A 21824-nucleotide genomic window follows, 5' to 3' on the forward strand; every position below is an offset into this window, starting at 1 on the left:
ATTCCTACCTAATGGGTCCAAAGAAGGACAATGGTGAATCAACAATGGGGTCATGGTTCATAGCCGAATGGGTCAGAGCTGCATGTGGGTGAATATGCAATATTAATATTATGGCTCATTGGTGTATATCAGAGCAAATGCAAATATTATGAAACATTTTACAAAAAATGAAATTATATCCACAATACATCAAACGAGCGTGTGCAGAAATGTTATTGAAATAGCATAGAAACACATAAAAAAAAAACTTAGATCAAAGGTTTTATGCATAAACCATAACACTGGAAGAAATTCAATCAAATGGTATGTATGGGAGGATTATTATAAAGCTGGAGAGTTTTTTTTTCTTTTCATTTTGATGTCTTATTATGCTGCATAACAATAATGCTGGCTGCATTTGAATAACATAAATTTGACATTTATATAAGACAGTTTTTTGTCATGAACAGTATATACCTTGGTTATATAGTTACCAGAAATGGAATGTACAAGTACAATGGCCATGACAGTAAGATAAAGAAATAGCAGGACTGTTATTTGACATGTCATGCACTATGTTGTGTTGTTTGGGCATAAGTCCCAAGGCATAGGCCCCCAACTAAAGTAGCATAAAATAAAAAAATTACTTTTACAACACAACAGGCTTAGATTCCCCCCATCATCACTACACTGTCTCCAGATGCTACTTTACCATGAAACATGTACCCATAGATACATCAGCCCCCATCCCAAATTATTTCCCCTGTAATAGGCACTAATGTTATATATAAGCATAACTCTGAATAATTCCGTACAGCATTTCGAACAATAGCAATATCTCTAGACCATTACCACATATTTCTACCACAAGGGCCAATGTATCCATTAGTATCACCATATAGTGCCTACCTATACAGTGGCCAGATACCAGCATTACATTGGCAAACTCAGGACCAGATGGGTAAGAATAGTTCCATGAGTGTCTGCCATGTGAGTAAGCTGTGATGCTTTTAGAGTGTCTACAGTAACAATTAAAGGGGTACTCCGGCGCTAAACATCTTATCCCCTATCAAAAGAATAGGAGATAAGATGTTTAAATGTGGGGATCCCGCCGCTGGGGACTCCCGCGATCTCTCCTGTAGCGCCCCTGTTTTTCCGCTGCACAAAGCGAGGATCGCTCTGTGGCTGATGATGGGCGGTGTAGGGGACAGAGTATTGTGACATCACAGCTCCGCCCCTAGTGATTTCACACCCCTTCTGTCAAGAAAGAGGTATGGTTGGAAGAAGGGGAAGGGACGTGATTTTATATTTCTGCATAAGCAGGAATGTATCTAGCCCTGTTTTGAAGGCTCCTGCTGTGACCAGTTCCTGAGGTAGACTGTTCCATAAATTCACAGTTCTTATGGTAAAGAAGGCGTGTCGCCCCTTAAGACTAATCCTTTTCTTCTTCAGACAGAGGGCGTGCCCCTTGTCTTTTGAGGGGTTTAAAAAGGGTACTCTTTTTATTAAATCAACTGGTGCCAGAAAGTTAAACGGATTTGTAAATTACTTCTATTTAAAAATCTTAATCCTTCCAGTACTTATCAGCTGCTGTATAATACAAAGGAAGTTATTTCCTTTTTCAATTTCTTTTCTGTCTGTCCACAGTGCTCTCTGCTGACACCTCTGTCCATGTCAGGAACTATCCAGCGTATGAGCAAATCCCCATAGCAAACCTCTCCTGCTCTGGACAGTTCCTAAAATGGACAGAGGTGTCAGCAGAGAGCACTGTGGTCAGACAGAAAGGAAATTCAAAAAGAAAAGAACTTCCTCTGTTTTATACTGCAGTTGATAAGTACTGGAAGGATTAAGATTTTTAAATAGAAGTAATTTACAAATCTTTTTCACTTTTGGGCACTAGTGGATTTCAATAAAATAAAAAAGTTTTGCCACCGAAGTACCCCTTTAACTTGGTACAGTTTTCCCCATATTTTTTGCATGGGTCATTTATATACTTATTCATGTTTGAAATGGTTTTTGCCAGTACATCATTATATAGGGTAGTAGTCTCCAAATTGTGGACCTCCAGCTGTTGCAACTCTACAACTCCCAGCATGCTGGGAGTTGTACAGTTGAAACAGCTGGAGGTTCACAGTTAAAAGATTACTGATATAAGGTTTGCAAAAAAAGCAGCTAACGGTCTATAGTGCAGTTTATATGTGAGAAAAAACATAGGATCTTGCAGAATTAAAGGGGTATTCCAGGCAAAAACTTTTTTTTTTTTATATATCAACTGGCTCCGGAAAGTTAAACAGAAGTGTAAATTACTTTTATTAAAAAATATTAATCCTTCCAATAGTTATTAGCTTCTGAAGTTTTCTGTCTAACTGCTCAATGATGATGTCACGTCCCGGGAGCTGTGCATGATGGGAGAATATCCCTTGCATGATGGGAAAATATCCCTATAGGAGCTGGACAGCTCCCAAGACATGAGTCATCAGAAAGCAGTTAGACAGAAAACAGCAACTCAACTTCAGAAGCTAATAACTATTGGAAGGATTAAGATTTTTTAATAGAAGTAATTTACAAATCTGCTTAACTTTTCGGAGCCAGTTGATATATATAAAAAAAAGTTTTTGCCTGGAATACCCCTTTAACCTCTTAACCTCTTAAGGACCCAGCCATTTTACACCTTAGGACCCGGCCATTTTTTTGAACATCTGACCACTGTCACTTTAAACATTAATAACTCTGGAATGCTTTTAGTTATCAATCTGATTCAGAGACTGTTTTTTCGTGACATATTCTACTTTAACATAGGGGTAAAAAAAAATTGTAACTTGCATCCTTTCTTGGTGAAAAATTAGAAAATTTTATGAAAAATTTGAAGCTCTCTGTTTGTAAGGAAAATGGATATTCAAAATATTTTTTTTTCACATATACAATATGTCTACTTTATGTTTGCATCATAAAATTGACAAGTTTTTACTTTTGGAAGACACCAGAGGGCTTCAAAGTTCAGCAGCAATTTTCCAATTTTTCACAAAATTTCCAAACTCACTATCTTTCAGGGACCAGTTCAGGTTTGAAGTGGATTTGAAGGGTCTTCATCTTAGAAATACCCCACAAATTACCCCATTATAAAAACTGCACCCCCCAAAGTATACAAAATGATATTCGGTCAGCCTTTTAACCCTTTAGGTGTTTCCCAGGAATAGCAGGAAAGTGAAGGAGAAAATTCACAATCTTCCTTTTTTACACTCGCATGTTCTTGTAGACCCAATTTTGGAATTTTTACGAGGGGTAAAAAGGAGAAAATGTATACTTATATTTGTAGCCCAATTTCTCTCGAGTAAGCACATACCTCATATGTCTATGTAAAGTGTTCTGTGGGCGCTGTAGAGGGCTCAGAACCGAAGGAGTGACGAGGGGATTTTGGAGAGTACGTTTTTCTGAAATGGTTTTTGGGGGGCATGTTGCATTTAGGAAGCCCCTATGGTGCCAGAACAGCAAAAAAACACACATGCCATACCATTTTGGAAACAAGACCCCTTGAGGAACGTAACAAGGAATTAAGTGAGCCTTAATACCCCACATGTGTTTCACGACTTTTGCATATGTAAAAAAATTAAATAAAATTTCACTAAAATGTGTGTTTCCCCCCAAATTTCACATTTTTGCAAGGGTTAATAGCAGAAAATACCCCCCAGAATTTGTAACCCCATTTCTTCTGAGTATGGAGGTACCCCATAAGTTGACCTGAAGTGCACTACGGGCGAACTACAATGCTCAGAAGAGAAGGAGTCATATTTGGCTTTTTGAGAGCAAATTTTGCTCGGGGGAATGTCCCATATAGGAAGCCCCTATGGTGCCAGAACAGCAAAAAATACCCACATGGCATACCATTTTGGAAACTAGACCCCTTGAGGAACGTAACAAGGAATTAAGTGAGCCTTAATACCCCACACGGGTTTCACGACTTTTGCATACGTAAAAAAAAAAAAATGTAATTAAAATGGGTGTTTCCCCCCAAATTTCACATTTTTGCCAGGGTTAATAGCACAAAATACCCCCCAAAATTTGAAACTCCATCTCTTCTGAGTATGGAGGTACCCCATAAATTGACCTGAAGTGCACTACGAGCGAACTACAATGCTCAGAAGAGAAAGAGTCATATTTGGCTTTTTGAGAGCAAATTTTGCTCGGGGGGGGGGATGTCGGAATTTAGGAAGCCCCTATGGTGCCAGGACTGCAAAATAACCCCCACATGGCAAACCATTTTGGAAATAGTCCCCTTGAGGAACGTAACAAGGGGTACAGTGAGCATTTACCCCCACTGGTGTCTGTCAGATCTTTGGAACAGTGGTCTGTACAACACTTTTAATTTGCACAGCCCACTGTTCCAAAGATCTGTCAGACACCAGTGGGGTGTAAATTCTCACTGCACCCCTTATTACATTCCGTGAGGGGTGTAGTTTCCAAAATGGTGTCACATGTGTTTTTTTTTTTTTTTTTGCGTTTGTCAAAACCGCTGTAACAATCAGCCACCCCTGTGCAAATCACCTCAAATGTACATGGTGCACTCTGCCTTCTGGGCCTTGTTGTGCGCCCCCAGAGCACTTTGCGCCCACATATGGGGTATCTCCGTAGTCGGGAGAAATTGCATTACAAATTTTGGGGGGCTTTTTTCCCTTTTACCTCTTGTCAAAATGAAAAGTATAGGGCAACACCAGCATGTTAGTGTAAAAAATTAATTTTTTTACACTAACATGCTGATGTAGACCCCAATTTCACATTTTCATAAGGGGTGAAAGGAGAAAAAGCCCCCCAAAATATGTTAGGCAATTTCTCCTGAGTACGGCGATACCCCATATGTGACCCAAAACTGTTGCCTTGAAATACGACAGGGCTCCAAAGTGAGAGCGCCATGCACATTTGAGGCCTAAATTAGGGATTTGCATAGGGGTGGACATAGGGGTATTCTACGCCAGTGATTACCAAACAGGGTGCCTCCAGCTGTTGCAAAACTCCCAGCATGCTTGGACAGTCAACGGCTGTCCAGCAATACTGGGAGTTGTTGTTTTGCAACAGCTGGAGGCTCCATCTTGGAAACAGTGGCGTACCAGATGTTTTTCATTTTTATTGGGGGGGGGGGAGGGGGGCTGTGTAGGGGTATGTGTATATGTAGTGTTTTTTACTTTTTATTTTATTTTGTGTTAGTGTAGTGTAGTGTTACAGCGAGTTTGAGCTGCCGCGCAAAATTTGCTGCATCGCAAACTTGCAGCCTGATACTCACTGTAAGCCCCCTGCCCATGTGAATGTATCCTGTACATTCACAGGGGGGGACCTCCAGCTGTTGCAAAACTACAACTCCCAGCATGCACAGTCTATCAGTGCATGCTGGTAGTTATAGTTTTGCAACAGCTGGAGGCACACGGGTTGGGAAACACTGAGTTAGGAAACAGACAATGTTTCCCAACCAGTGTGCCTCCAGTTGTTGCAAAACCACGACGCTCAGCATTCTCAAGCATCCTGGGAGTAATAGTTGGCAACATCTTTAGAGCCAGATGTTGCCGAACTACAACTCCCAGCATGCTTGGAGTTGTAGTTTTGCAACATCAGGAGGACTACAGTTTGCAGACCACTAATACAGTGGTTCCCAATCTGTGCCCTTCCAGATGTTGCAAAACTACAACTCCCAGTATGCCAAAACTGTCCAGGCATGCTGGGAGTTGTAGTTCTGCAACATCTGAAGGGCCAAATGTTACAGAACTACAACTCCCAGCATGCCTGGACAGTAAGGGCATGCTGAGAATGTGTAGTTTTGCAACATCTGGAAGGACACGGTGGTCTCCAAACTGTGGACCTCCAGATGTTGCAAAACTGCAACTCCCAGCATGTCCAGACGCCAAGGGCTGTCTGGGCATGCTGGGAGTTGTAGTTTACAGGGTCCCATTACAGCAATGCATGTCGCTTTACGGCGATGTGCATTGCTGTAAAGGGCCCGACCGCGGCTGAAGAGGAACTCATCTGTCGCCGCTGCTGCCGTCTCCGCCGCCAGGATCCGGGTCTTCGGGACGAGGTAAGTACCGGGGCCGTTCCCCAGCACACCCCCGTCCCCCGCCGCGTCCTCCAGTCTTCCTCCCGTCCTCTCCGGACTTTCAGGGGTCGGGCAGGATGGGAGGAAGTAACCGCCCCCCCCTCCTGCGATTGGTCGGTTAACTAACCGACAGATCGCAGGGGATCGGAGGAGGTGGCAGGCTTGCCACCTCGCTCCTATACATTAGCATGGTCCTGGCTGTCTGTGACAGCCGGGATCATGCGAAATTACCGGGCGATCGGGTCCCAGAGACCCGATCAGCCCGGTATCGCCGCAGATCGCAAGGGCGATTTCCTACATGGCCCCCCTCGGCGTTTGCCCTGGATGCCTGCTGAAGGATTTCAGCAGGCATCCAGTTCCGATCTCTGCCCGGCGCGCAGCAGAGACCGGAAAACGCCAGGGCATATGGATACGCCCTGGATCCTTAAGGCCCAGGGTGTGAGGGCGTATCCATACGACCTGGGTCCTTAAGAGGTTAAGGACATAGGACGTTCTCTAACGTCCCCACTACCTGGGCTTTAATGCCCAAGGACGTTAGAGAACGTCCTGTTGTATTTCCGGTCTCTGCCGCTCGCCGGGCAGAGATCGGAAGCGGATGCCTGCTGAAATCCTTCAGCAGGTATCCAGGGCAAACGCCGAGGGGGGCCATGTAGGCCCCCCATGTCGGCGATCGCCGCAAATCGCAAGGGAAATCGCCCTTGCGATCCGCGGCGATACCGGGCTGATCGGGTCTCTGGGACCCGACCGCCCGGAAATTTTGCATGATCCCGGCTGTCACAGAAAATCAGGACCATGCTGGAGTATAGGAGCGAGGTGGCAAACCTGCCACCTCCCCCTATTCCCTGCGATCCATCGGTTAACTAACCGACCAATCGAAGGGGGGGTTACTTCTTCTAGCCCTGCCCGGCCCCTGGAAGTCCGGAGAGGACGGGAGGAAGACCGGAGGACGCGGCGGGGGACAGGGGGGGTGCTGGGGCCCGGCCCCAGTACTTACCTTGTCCCTGAAGACCCGGATCCCGGCGATGAAGACGGCGGCAGCGGCGACAGATGAGTTCCTCTTCAGCCGCGGTCGGGCCCTTTACAGCAATGCACATCGCCGTAAAGCGACATGCATTGCTGTAATGGGACCCTGTATACTACAACTCCCAGCATGCCCAGCCAGCCCTTGGCATCTGGGCATGCTGGGAGTTGCAGTTTTGCAACATCTGGAGGTCCGCAGTTTGGAGACCACTGTGCCCTTCCAGATGTTGCAAAACTACACATCCTCAGCGTGCCCTTACTGTCCAGGCATGCTGGGAGTTGTAGTTCTGTAACATCTGGCCCTTCAGATGTTACAGAACTACAACTCCCAGCATGCCTGGACAGTTTTGGCATACTGGGAGTTGTAGTTTTGCAACATCTGGAAGGGCACAGATTGGGAACCACTGTATTAGTGGTCTGCAAACTGTAGTCCTCCAGATGTGGCAAAACTACAACTCCAAGCATGCTGGGAGTTGTAGTTCGGCAACATCTGGCTCTAAAGATGTTGCCGAACTACTACTTCCAGCATGCCTGAGAATGTTTGGAAGTTGTGGTTTGGCAACAACTGGAGGCACACTGGTTGGGAAACATTGTCTGTTTCCTAACTCAGTGTTTCCCAACCCGTGTGCCTCCAGCTGTTGTAAAACTATAACTACCAGCATGCACTGATAAACTGTGCATGCTGGGAGTTGTAGTTTTGCAACAGGGGGGGGCTTACAGTGAGTACACAGCCCCCCTCCCCCAATAAAAATGAAAAACGTCTGGTACGCCACTGTTTCCAAAATGGAGCCTCCAGCTGTTGCAAAACAACAACTCCCAGTATTGCCGGACAGCCGTTGACTGTCCAAGCATGCTGGGAGTTTTGAAACAGCTGGAGGCACCCTGTTTGGTAATCACTGGCGTAGAATACCCCTATGTCCACCCCTATGCAAATCCCTAATTCAGGCCTCAAATGCACATGGCACTCTCACTTTGGAGCCCTGTCGTATTTCAAGGCAACAGTTTAGGGTCACATATGGGGTATCACCGTACTCGGGAGAAATTGCCTAACAAATTTTGGGGGGCTTTTTCTCCTTTAACCCCTTATGAAAAGGTGAAGTTGGGGTCTACACCAGCATGTTAGTGTAAAAAAATACATTTTTTACACTAACACGCTGGTGTTGCCCTATACTGTTCATTTTGACAAGAGGTAAAAGGGAAAAAAGCCCAAAATTTGTAATGCAACTCCTCCCGACTACGGAGATACCCCATAAGTGGGCACAAAGTGCTCTGGGGGCGCACAACAAGGCCCAGAAGGGAGAGTGCACCATGTACATTTGAGGTGATTTGCACAGGGGTGGCTGATTGTTACAGCGGTTTTGACAAACGCAAAAAAAAACAAAAAAAAAAACACATGTGACCCCATTTTGAAAACTACACCCCTCACGGAATGTAATGAGGGGTTCAGTGATAATTTACACCCCACTGGTGTCTGACAGATCTTTGGAACAGTGGGCTGTACAAATTAAAAATTTTGTACAGCCCACTGTTCCAAAGATCTGACAGACACCAGTGGGGGGTAAATGCTCACTGTACACCTTGTTACGTTCCTCAAGGGGTCTCGTTTCCAAAATGGTATGCCATGTTGGGGTTATTTTGCTGTCCTGGCACCATAGGGGCTTCCTAAATGCAACATGCCCCCCAAGCAAAATTTGCTCTCCAAAAGCCAAATATGACTCCTTCTCTTCTGAGCATTGTAGTTTGCCCGTAGTGCACTTCAGGTCAACTTATGGGGTACCTTCATACTCAGAAGAGATGGGGTTACAAATTTTGGGGGGTCTTTTCTGCTATTAACCCTTGCAAAAATGTGAAATTTGAGGGGAAACACATTTTAATGATTTTTTTTTTTTTTTTTACATATGCAAAAGTCGTGAAACCCCTGTGGGGTATTAAGGCTCACTTTATTCCTTGTTACGTTCCTCAAGGGGTCTAGTTTCCAAAATGGTATGCCAAGTGTTTTTTTTTTTGCTGTTCTGGCACCATAGGGACTTCCTAAATGCGACATGCCCCCCCCCCCCCCCCCGACCAAAATTTGCTCTCAAAAAGCCAAATATGACTCCTTCTCTTCTGAGCATTGTAGTTTCCCCATAGTGCACTTCAGGTCAACTTATGGCGTACCTCCATACTCAGAAGAGATGGGGTTACAAATTTTAGGGGGTATGTTCTGCTATTAAGCCTTGCAAAAATGTGAAATTTGGGGGGAAACACACATTTTAGTGAAAAAAAAAATATTTTTACATATGCAAAAGTCGTGAAACCCCTGTGGGGTATTAAGGTTCACTTTACCCCTTGTTACGTTACCCAAGGGGTCTAGTTTCCAAAATGGTATGACATGTGGGGATTTTTTGCTGTTCTGGTACCATAGGGGCTTCCTAAATGCAACATGCCCCCCAAAAACCATTTCAGAAAAACGTACTCTCCAAAATCCCCTTGTCGCTCAAAAAATTGGGTCTACAAGAACATGCGAGTGTAAAAAATGAAGATTGTGAATTTTCTCCTTCACTGTGCTGCTATTCCTGTGAAACACCTAAAGGGTTAAAACGCTGACTGAATGTCATTTTGAATACTTTGGGGGGTGCCGTTTTTAGGTGCAGATTTTATAATGGGGTCATTTGTGGGGTATTTCTAAGATGAAGACCCTTCAAATCCACTTCAAACCTGAACTGGTCCCTGAAAAATAGTGAGTTTAAAATTTTGTGAAAAATTGTAAAATTGCTGCTGAACTTTGAAGCCCTCTGGTGTCTTCTAAAAGTAAAATCATGTCAATTTTATGATGCAAACATAAAGTAGACATTTTGTATTGGTGAATAATTTTTTTTTTTTATTTGGAATATGCATTTTCCTTACAAGCAGAGATCTTCAAAGTTAGAAAAATGCAAAATTTTCAAATTTTTCATCAAATTTTGGAATTTTTCACTAAGAAACGATGCAAGTATCGACAAAATTTTACCAATAACATAAAGTAGAATATGTCTCGAAAAAACTATCTCGGAATCAGAATGATAGGTAAAAGCATTCCAGAGTTATTAATGTTTAAAGTGACAGTGGTCAGATGTTCAAAAAACGCTCCGGTACTAAGGTGTAAAATGGCCTGGTCCTTAAGGGGTTAAATATAATTTTGTCCAATTTATGATTCAGTGACTGACTGTGACAGTCTAACAGTCCCCATACACAAGGTTTGCATTGGAGTTTCATAAACAAAAGTGAATTAAGCCTTTAACAAATCTAAATCTATATTCGCGAGGCTACTCCAGCCAGACCCATCCACGTGCCCTTGTTTTAAAAAGGACTGAATCTATTTGCTTTGGCTTTCTGGTCTCCTTCTGGTTTCAACGTGAATTAGGGATTCCTGTAAAATGTCTCACTACATCCCAAGTTGCTCCTTTGACATCAAAGTACCATTCTGTCTTTGTAGACCTTGGACTTAAAGTTTGAGTACTTTTCCAAAGGAAATAACTTTACAGGTAGAAATTGAATTTAGCAAAGCTATTGCAGAAACAATTAGACACAAGAGCCAACAAAGCTAGCGGCCATGGAAAATACAAGCCTGCACCAAAAACAGCAAGATATAAAGGAACAACAGGGGCTTGGTTGGAAAATATATTCTATTAAGTCAAGGTCTGGGAGAATGTAGGGCTTTAATATCCACTTTTTGTGTTATTATGGCTGAAACCCACAAGAGCTCTCGTATTCCTATGAAAATATTTGTAAACTTTTCATGTTCTGCTCCATTTCTTCTCCATATATCTCAGGAGATATCTTTCCACCTAATAATATCAGGCTGTGTGATAAATTGCGGCACTAGAAGCCTCCACCTGCGGTTTTACCTACTAAGAGATCAGTGCTATATTCTATGAATTAGCTAAGCCCTGTATAGTAGTGGGAGGAATAGGGCCACATGCTATGCCATGGACACTATCAGGGCAGGCTCTGCCTATAGGCAAAATAGGCAGCTGCCTACAGCGCCCTCTTGAGGGGGGTGCTGCTCTGCCTGCCGCAAGAAACTTAGCCAGCTAGCATACAAACCACCATACTATTATGTGTTGGGAGAGGTCTAGAAGAGAGGATAGAAAGCTGGTGCAGAGGTGGGGGCAGTAAATGGAGATGGGACTCCATAGCTGAGAGTGCGTGTGTCTGATGTGCCGTGACCAGCAAAGTTAAGCCTTTAAAGGGTACTCCAGTGGAAAAAAAAAATTCTAATCAACTGGCGCCAGAAAGTTAAACAAATCTGTAAATTACTTCTTTATAAAAATCGTAATTCTTCCAGTACTTATCAGATGATGTATGCTCCAGAGGAAGTTGTGTATTTCTAATCTGTCTGATCACAGCGCTCTCTGCTGCCACCTCTGTCCATGTCAGAAACTGTCCAGAGCAGGAAAGATTTGCTATGGGTATTTGCTCCTGCTCTTGACAGTTCCTGACATGGACAGAGGTGTCAGCAGAGAGCACTGTGGTCGGACAGAGAAGAACTACTGTCACGATTCGGCTGGCTGGAGGTGGATCCCAGAGAGGGATTGGCGTGGACCGTGTCGGTGGACCGGTTCTAAGTTGCTACTGGTATTCACCAGAGCCCGCCGCAAAGCGGGATGGTCTTGCAGCGGCGGTAGCAACCAGGTCGTATCCACCGGCAACGGCTCAACCTCTCTGACTGCTGAGATAAGCGCGGCACAAGGGAGTAGACATGAGCAAGGTCGGACGTAGCAGAAGGTCAGGGCAGGCAGCAAGGATCGTAGTCAGGGGCAACGGCAGGAGGTCTGGAACACAGGCTAGGAACACACAAGGAAACGCTTTCACTGGCACAATGGCAACAAGATCCGGCAAGAGAGTACAGGGGAAGTGAGGTTTAAGTAGGGAAGTGCACAGGTGAAGGTACTGATTAAAACCTCATGCGCCAATCAGTGGTGCACCGGCCCTTTAAATCGCAAAGACCCGGCGCGCGCGCGCCCTAAGGAGCGGGGCCGCGTGCACCGGGACAGCACAGACGGGGAACGGGTCTGGTAAGCGAGTCGGGATGCGCATCGCGAGCGGGCACGTCCGGCATTGCGAATCGCATCCCGGCTGGGAACATTATCGAATAGGAGAACATTATCGCTGCGAATAGGAGAACGCTGTGAGCGCTCCGGGGAGGAGCGGGGACCCGGAGCGCTCGGCGTAACAGTACCCCCCCCCCCCCTTGGGTCTCCCCCTCTTTTTTGGAACCTGAGAATTTGAGGACAAGATTCTTGTCCAGGATGTTGTCCTCTGGTTCCCATGATCTCTCCTCTGGGCCGCAATTCTCCCAATCAACCAAAAATTTTTTTTTACCTCTGACCGTCTTGGATGCCAGAATTTCTTTCACCGAAAAAAACGTCAGAGGACCCGGAAACTGGAGTGGGAGAAACAACTTTGGGAGAGAAGCGGTTAAGGATGAGTGGTTTAAGGAGAGAGACATGGAAAGCATTGGGAATACGGAGAGAAGGAGGAAGAAGGAGTTTGTAAGAGACAGGGTTGATTTGGCACTTGATTTTGAAAGGACCAAGATAACGTGGTCCCAGTTTATAACTGGGGACACGAAAGCTGACATACTTGGCGGAGAGCAATACTTTGTCTCCGGGAGAAAAAATGGGGGGAATTCTTCTTTTCCTATCGGCATGTTTTTTTCATCCGGGATGAGGCCTGTAAGAGAGAATTTTGAGTCTCTTTCCATATGGTGGAGAAGTCCCGAGTCACCTCATCAAAAGCGGGCAAACCAGAGGGCATGGGAGTGGGAAGGGGGGGAAGAGGGTGGCGGCCGTACACCACGAAGAATGGGGATTTAGCGGAAGATTCAGAGACTCTGAAATTGTACGAGAATTCGGCCCGTGGTAGAAGATCTGCCCAGTCATCCTGGCGGGAGGAAACAAAATGTCGCAAATAGTCGCCCAGAACCTGATTAATTCTTTCTACTTGCCCATTGGATTGGGGATGATAAGAAGACGAGAAGTTTAATTTGATTTTGAGCTGATTACAGAGGGCTCTCCAGAATTTAGACACAAATTGAACGCCTCTATCCGAGACGATATGCGTGGGCAGCCCGTGAAGGCGAAAAATGTGTATAAAAAATTGTTTCGCAGAGGCGCAGAAGGAAGACCTGGAAGAGGGATAAAATGTGCCATCTTGGAGAATCAATCAAAGACCACCCAAATAACTGTGTTGCCATGGGATAAAGGCAAGTCAGTAATAAAGTCCATACCAATCTGAGACCATGGTCGTTCAGGAACAGGCAGAGGATGGAGGAGACCAGCAGGCTTCTGGCGAGGGGTCTTGTCCCGGGCACAGACTGTACAAGCCTGCACGAAATCAACAACATCAGCTTCCAGGGTAGGCCTCCAATAAAATCGAGAGATGAGCTGGATGGATTTTTTGATGCCAGCATGGCCTGCGAGGTGTGAGGAGTGTCCCCACTTGAGAATCCTGAGGCGCTGGCGTGGAGAGACAAAGGTCTTCCCTGGAGGAGTTTGTCTGATGGAAGCTGGAGAAGTGGAGATCAGACAGTCCGGAGGAATAATGTGTTGCGGGGAAGCTTCCACTTCAGAGGCATCCGATGAACAAGAGAGGGCATCAGCCCTAATGTTCTTGTCAGCAGGGCGAAAATGAACTTCAAAGTTAAAACGGGCAAAGAACAACGACCACCTAGCCTGGCGAGGGTTCAGCCGTTGGGCAGACTGAAGATAAGAGAGATTCTTGTGATCAGTGTATATAATAACTGGATATTTGGATCCCTCCAGCAGATGCCTCCATTCCTCAAGCGACAATTTTATGGCCAGTAGTTCTCGATCACCAATGGAGTAGTTTTTCTCCGCCGGAGAGAAGGTCCTAGAAAAGAAACCACAAGTAACAGCATGCCCGGAAGAATTTTTTTGTAGGAGTACTGCTCCAGCTCCCACGAGGAGGCGTCTAGCTCCAGCGAGAAGGGCTTAGATGGATCAGGTCTGGAGAGTACGGGAGCAGAAGAAAAGGCAGTCTTGAGATGATTGAATGAGTCTTCCGCTTGAGGAGGCCAGGACTTAGGGTTGGCGTTTTTCTTGGTTAGGGCCACGATAGGAGCCACAATAGTGGAAAAGTGCGGAATAAATTGTCTGTAATAATTGGCAAACCCCAAAAAACGTTGGATAGCACGGAGTCTGGAGGGGCGTGGCCAATCCAATACGGCTGATAGTTTATCTGGGTCCATTTGTAGTCCCTGGCCAGAGACTAAGTATCCTAGGAAGGGAAGAGATTGACATTCAAAGAGACATTTTTCCATTTTGGCATATAATTGATTGTCCCGAAGTCTCTGAAGAACCATGCGGACATGCTGGCGGTGTTCTTCTAGGTTAGCAGAAAAAATCTGAATATCGTCTAGGTAAACCACAACACAGGTATATAGAAGATCACGAAAAATTTAATTTACAAAGGCTTGGAAGACGGCAGGGGCGTTGCAAAGCCCAAAGGGCATAACCAGATATTTAAAGTGTCCATCTCTGGTGTTAAATGCGGTCTTCCACTCGTCCCCCTCCCTGATGCGGATGAGATTATATGCACCTCTTAAGTCCAGCTTGGTAAAGATGTGGGCGCCTCGTAGGCGATCAAAGAGTTCTGAGATAAAAGGTAGGGGATAGCGGTTTTTTACAATGATTTCATTAAGTCCGCGGTAATCAATGCAAGGGCGTAAGGAGCCGTCTTTTTTGGAAACGAAAAAAAATCCAGCTCCGGCAGGGGAGGAAGACTTGCGGATAAACCCCTTTTTTAAATTCTCTTGGATGTACTCCGACATGGCTTGTGTTTCCGGAGCAGACAGAGGATAGATTCTGCCCCGGGGTGGAGTAGTACCAGGGAGGAGGTCAATAGGACAGTCATAAGGCCTGTGAGGAGGCAAAGTCTCTGCTTGTTTTTTGCAAAAAACATCAGCATAATCCAGATAGGCCTTGGGGAGACCAGATATCGGAGGAACCACAGGGTCTTGACTGACAGTACAGGGAGCAGGCTTAAGACAGTCCTTGTGGCAAGAAGTACCCCCAGTTCTTGATTTCCCTGGTGGTCCAATCGAGGGTTGGGGAATGGTGTTGAAGCCACGGTAATCCAAGAAGAATTTCCGAAGTGCAGTTAGAGAGGACCAGAAATTTAATTTTTTCGTGATGGGGTCCAATGCACATTAAGAGGGGTTCCGTGCGGTAACGCACAGTACAGTCCAATCTTTCATCATTAACAGAGGCAATGTAGAGGGGTCTGGCGAGACTGGTCACCGGGATGTTTAACCTGTTGATGAAAGAGGCCAAAATAAAATTTCCTGCAGATCCGGAATCCAAGAAGGCCATAGCTGAGAAGGAGAAGGTAGAAGAAGAAATCTGCACAGGCACAGTAAGACGTGGAGAAGCAGAGTTCACATCAAGAGCTGTCTCACCTTTGTGCGGAGTCAGCGTGCGTCTTTCCTGACGTGGAGGTCAGATAGGACAATCCTTCAAGAAATGTTCGGTACTGGCAAAGTACAGGCAAAGGTTCTCCCTGCGGCGTCGTGTCCTCTCTTGAGATGTCAAGCGAGACCGGTCAACTTGCATAGCCTCCACGGCGGAAGGCACAGAAACGGATTGCAGTGGACCAGAAGAGAGAGGAGCCGGGGAGAGAAACCGCCTCGTGCGAACAAAGTCCATATCCTGGCGGAGCTCCTGACGCCTTTCGGAAAAACGCATGTCAATGCGGGTGGCAAGATGAATAAGTTCATGCAGGTTAGCAGGGATTTCTCGTGCGGCCAGCACATCTTTGATGTTACTGGATAGGCCTTTTTTAAAGGTCGCGCAGAGGGCCTCGTTATTCCAGGACAATTCGGAGGCGAGAGTACGGAATTGGATGGCGTACTCACCAACAGAAGAATTACCCTGGACCAGGTTCAGCAGGGCAGTCTCGGCAGAAGAGGCTCGGGCAGGTTCCTCGAAGACACTTCGAATCTCCATGAAGAAAGAGTGTACAGAGGCAGTGACAGGATCATTGCGGTCCCAGAGCAGTGTGGCCCATGACAGGGCTTTCCCAGACAGAAGGCTGACTACGAAAGCCACCTTTAACCTTTCAGTAGGAAACTGGTCCGAGATCATCTCCAAATGCAGGGAACATTGTGAAAGAAAACCATGGCAAAATTTAGAGTCCCCATCAAATTTATCCGGCAAAGATAAACGGAGGCTGGAAGCGGCCACTCGCTGCGGAGGAGGTGATTGTTGAAGCTGTGGTAGTAGCTGCTGTAGCATCACGGTCAGTTGAGACAGCTGGTGGCCTTGTTGCGCTATCTGTTGCGACTGCTGGGCGACCACCGTCGTGAGGTCAGCGACAACTGGCAGCGGGACCTCAGCGGGATCCATGGCCGGATCTACTGTCACGATTCGGCTGGCTGGAGGTGGATCCTCTGTGCCAGAGAGGGATTGGCGTGGACCGTGTCGGTGGACCGGTTCTAAGTTTCTACTGGTATTCACCAGAGCCCACCGCAAAGCGGGATGGTCTTGCAGCGGCGGTAGCAACCAGGTCGTATCCACTGGCAATGGCTCAACCTCTCTGACTGCTGAGATAAGCGCGGTACAAGGGAGTAGACAAGAGCAAGGTCGGACGTAGCAGAAGGTCAGGGCAGGCAGCAAGGATCGTAGTCAGGGGCAACGGCAGGAGGTCTGGAACACAGGCTAGGAACACACAAGGAAACGCTTTCACTGGCACAATGGCAACAAGATCCGGCAAGGGAGTGCAGGGGAAGTGAGGTATAAGGAGTGAAGTGCACAGGTGAAGGTACTGATTAAAACCTCATGCGCCAATCAGTGGCGCACCGGCCCTTTAAATCGCAAAGACCCGGCGCGCGTGCGCCCTAAGGAGCGGGACAGCACAGACGGGGAACGGGTCTGGTAAGTGGGTCGGGATGCGCATCGCGAGCGGGCGGGTCCCACATCGTGAATCGCATCCCGGCTGGGAACATTATCGCAGCGCACCCGGTCGGCAGGTCTGACCGGGGTGCGGCGAATAGGAGAACGCTATGAGTGCTCCAGGGAGGAGCGGGGACCCGGAGCACTCGGCGTAACAACTACACAACTTCCTCTGGAGCATACAGCAGCTGATAAGTACTGGAAGGATTAAGATTTTTTAATAGAAGTCATTTACAAATCTAATAAACTTTTTGGCACCAGTGGATAAAAAAATTTTTTTTCCACCGCAGTACACCTTTAAATTAAAAATACAGTACTGGCCAAGTAAAAAGCCTTGAGTGAAACTGCTGGAACTCAGCTCATGACTGTGTAATCCTATAGGAAGAACTACCAAGAACTGTTGATTGAGTGTCCAGTAAGAGTTAATATTTACATCAGCACCTGGGTTCACCATTTCTTCACAAATTACCTGAGGACAGTTCTCCTGCAGGATGTTACTTCACCTGATACCTTTCCCCTATCTTTTCCCAGGGGGGGTGTCCAGCAGCACAAAATTCCCAGATCCTAAAGAACTTGCAGAAGTCTGACAATACATATTTTCTTCCTAACATAAAACAGGCTTCTAGTTTTGACTCTGCAGTAAGAGTTCATTGGGACTCATGAGGCGAGCAATACAGCGTCCTACTGGGATACACACAGGGTCTGCGGTTGGGTGTTGTATGTTTTATATCCCATTTTAAGTGTGCTCCTGATGTTTGTAATGTTTTATACCAATTCTTACTATGTTTTTTACTGTTATGCCAATGTAACTGTAATGTAATAGGAGGCGCTTGCTCTGGCCGTCTTTATACTGTGAGGAAGAGAGAGTTCGATAAAGACCAGCCTCTTGGAGGAGAGAAAGTATGGGAGTTGTTAGAGGAGAGCTTGGGCCAAGCTAGCTCCATCCATAATGCTACCCTAACCTAATCCTAAAGTGAGAGCAAGGGGGTAAGGGTGAGGTAAAAGCAAACTGTCTGTCCAGCAGGGACCAGTATACTAGGTTCACTTTTTTTCCCATGCTAAGATCATCTTTGGTAGGTACTAACCACTGCATACCATGGGCATACCATGGGCACTGGCATGGGCACTGGGCACGGGCATGGGCATACCATGGGCACTGCACAAGACCTGTCGTTTTGGAGATGCTCTGATTCAGTCTTCTGGTCCTTTATGCTGAGATCGTCACGCTTGCCCATGTTTTCTGCTTCCAGCACATAGGGGGAGATTTATCAAAACATGTGCAGAGGAAGAGCGTTGTAGTTGCCCATAGCAAACAATCAGATCTCTTCTTCCATTTGTAAAGAGAATTGTGTAAAATAAAAGAAGCGATCTGCACCACTTTTCCTCTACACAGGTTTTGATAAATCTCCCCCATTGACTTTGTGCTCAATACACCCCCCCCCCCCCCCCCCCCGCCTTTGGCAGGCTTCATTGTCATGAGATAATCAATGTCATTCACTTCACCTGTCAATGGTTTTAATGTGGCTAATCGATGGATAGGTATTACTTCTTTTATCATATCAGAGGACAAGTTACATTGATATCGTGATTATGTAGCTGTATCAGTTTCCTGTATCAGTCTTCCCACTAGTCCCTGAAGCACGGAAACACTGCATCCAATTATGATTTGCAGCAGGAAGCCACATCTGACCTTCCATATATTGGTTTTACTGGGGCTAAAATTAAAACCACACAAAATAATTAAGCATATTGTACACTATAACATTGCTTCCCTGCCAGACACCATTTACCCACACTGAGCCTTTTATAGTGTGCCAGTCACACACACATCAATGCAAGTATTCTACCCAAAGTCCTTTAAAGGCTGCAAGTTATTCAATAATGAAGGCAAGGATTACACACAGAGTCCTTTCAAGTGTGCCAATCACTAAGACAAGTATTTTGGGCACTCAGGGTTGGTCTACAAAAGTGTGACATCTGGAGCCATGTGACAGTCTGTGACTCAGCCCTTCATTATAATGTGTAAGAAGTGAGAGGATACTTGTTCCATTGAGTGGGCAAAAGTGTTTTTTGTGAGCATTCTGGTTATTTACTTTAAATCTACCTGACTCCCTGACCTGTGTTGTTTGTTTGCAACTGTAGATTAAAGTATCCGGCTGTATGGTGAGTGCCATCTTGTCCTTTATTATTTCTTTCATCTGTACTGCCACCCTGTAGACTGAGCACCATCTTGAGCAGGACAGTTGCGTTGCCAGTGCAGCATCCTCCACTCTGGGAAGAGCGTGGTACAGTGGCATTGCGACCCGGGTGCGGGGGGTGCGGCCCGCACCGGGTGACACCAACCTAATGGGGTGACACCAAGACGCTCCGCAGCACCCACACCCCCTCCCCAGCTACACTGACACCCCCCTATGTGCCCGACCGGCCTCCCATCCGTCAGCACACCCCCCTGTGCTGTGTGTGCGGTGCACCCGTCCATTAGCAACCCCCCCCCCCCCTTTCAGTGCGCCCGTCCGTCATCACGCCCCCCATCTCACCTTCACCAGTACTGTGCCCGGCCTCCGCTCCCACATCTGCGCCGGCCTGACGTCATACCGCATGGCCGCGCAGGGGGATGTCAGTTACGTCACTCGCATTGCGCCCGGTGAGAAGGATCGCTGCGCTGGATGGGTGAGTGTGTATATCTGTCTCTATCTATGTTTGTGTGTGTGACTCTGTGTGTGTGTGTGTGTGTGTGTGTGTGTGTGACTCTGTGTATTTGTGTGACTCTGTGTGTGTTTGTGTGACTCTCTGAGTGTGTGTGTGACTCTGTGTATTTGTGTGACTCTGTGTGTGACTGTGTGTTTGTGTGACTCTGTGTGACTGTGTGTCTGTCTGTGAGTGTGTGTCTCTCTGAGTGTGTGTGTGACTCTGTGTATTTGTGTGACTCTGTGTATTTGTGTGACTCTGTGTGTCTGTCTGTGAGTGTGTGTCTCTCTGAGTGTGTGTGTGACTCTGTGTATTTGTGTGACTCTGTTTGTGACTGTGTGTTTGTGTGACTGTGTGTGTGTGTGACTCTGTGTGACTCTGTATGTCTGTCTGTGAGTGTGTGTCTCTCTGACTGTGTGTGTTTGTGTGTGTGTGTGACTCTGTGTGTCTGTCTGTGAGTGTGTGTCTCTCTGACTGTGTGTGTTTGTGTGTGTGTCTCTCTGTGTTGTATGTGTTTTTTTTTTTTTTTGTGTGTGCGTGTGTGGGGAGACTTTGACGCATTGTGGGGAACCTGCAAGGGAACCTGCGGCCTAATGTGGGGAGTCTATGCTACCTAATGTGGGGAGTCTATGCTACCTAATGTGCGGAGTCTATGCTACCTAATGTGCGGAGTCTATGATACCTAATGTGCGGAGTCTATGATACCTAATGTTCGGAGTCTATGCTACCTAATGTGGGGAGTCTATGCTAGCTAATGTGGGGAATCTGTGCTACCGAATGTGGGGAAACTGATACCTAATGTGGGGAATCTGTGCTACCTAATATGGGGAAATTGCTACCTAATGTGGGGTAACTGGTACCTACCTAATGTGGGGAAACTGGTACCAAATGTGGGGAATCTATGCTGCCTAATGTGGGGAAAAGATGCTACCTAATGTGGGGAAACTGCTACCTACCTAATGTGGGGGAACTGCTGCCTACCTAATGCTCCCCCCCCTGGCAGTAGCACCCTCATCATCCGCCAGCAACTAACCCCCCCCAGCGGCACCTCCATCAGCAGATCCTGATGGTGGATGATGGCGGTGCTCCTGCCAGGAGGATGATCCTGCCGATGGATGATGGGGTGATACTGCCAGGGGGGATGGCCATTAGCACCCTCATCATCCTTCAGCAACACCCCCCCCCAGTAGTAGCACCCCGATCATCCACTAGCAACACCACCAATACCCCCCCCCCCAGTAGTAGCACCCCGATCATCCACTAGCAACACCACCAATACCCCCCTCCCGTGGTAATAGCATCAGCTAACGGATGTTGAGGGGTGTTACTGCGGTTGTGGTATTATATTCAGAGGGTGCACTGTATGGCAACGTTATATTCAGAGGGCGCAGTTTGTGGTAGTATTATATTCAGAGGGCACAGTGGGTGGTAGTGTTATATTCAGAGGGCACAGTGGGTGGTAGTATTATATTCAGAGGGCGCAGTTTGTGGTAGTATTATTAGAGATGAGCGAACTTACAGTAAATTCGATTCGTCACGAACTTGTCGGCTCAGCAGTTGATGACTTATCCTGCGTAAATTAGTTCAGCCTTCAGGTGCTCCGGTGGGCTGGAAAAGGTGGATACATTCATAGGAAAGATTCTCCTAGGACAATATCCACCTTTTCCAGCCCACGGGAGCACCTGAAAGCTGAACTAATTTATGCAGGAAAAGCCATCAACTGCCGAGCCGATAAGTTTGTGACGAGTTGAATTTACTGTAGTTTGCTCATCTCTAAGTATTATATTCAGAGGGCGCAGTGGGTGGTAGTAATATATTCAGAGTGTACAGTATGTGTTGGTATTATATTCAGAGTGTACAGTATGTGATAGTATTATATTCAGGGGTACAGTATGTGATAGTATTATATTCAGGGGTACAGTATGTGGCAGATTTATATTCAGAGGGTACAGTATATGGTAGTATTATATTCAGAGGGTACAGTATGTGATAGTATTATATTCAGGGGCACAGTATGTGGCAGATTTATATTCAGAGTGTACAGTATGTGTTGGTATTATATTCAGAATGTACAGTGTGTGGTAGTATTATATTCAGAGGGTACAGTATGTGATAGTATTATATTC

General features: G+C 46.4%; 1 protein-coding gene across 2 annotated transcripts in view; it reads right to left on the minus strand.

The window, feature by feature from the left end:
- The window catches only part of PREX2 (phosphatidylinositol-3,4,5-trisphosphate dependent Rac exchange factor 2), a 367011-nt gene that overhangs the window by 134004 nt on the left and 211183 nt on the right, over nucleotides 1–21824 (minus strand). The gene's annotated exons all lie outside the window — the stretch shown is intronic.

The sequence above is a fragment of the Hyla sarda genome, chromosome 5 (assembly GCF_029499605.1).
Source record: "Hyla sarda isolate aHylSar1 chromosome 5, aHylSar1.hap1, whole genome shotgun sequence".
Taxonomy (NCBI): domain Eukaryota; kingdom Metazoa; phylum Chordata; class Amphibia; order Anura; family Hylidae; genus Hyla; species Hyla sarda.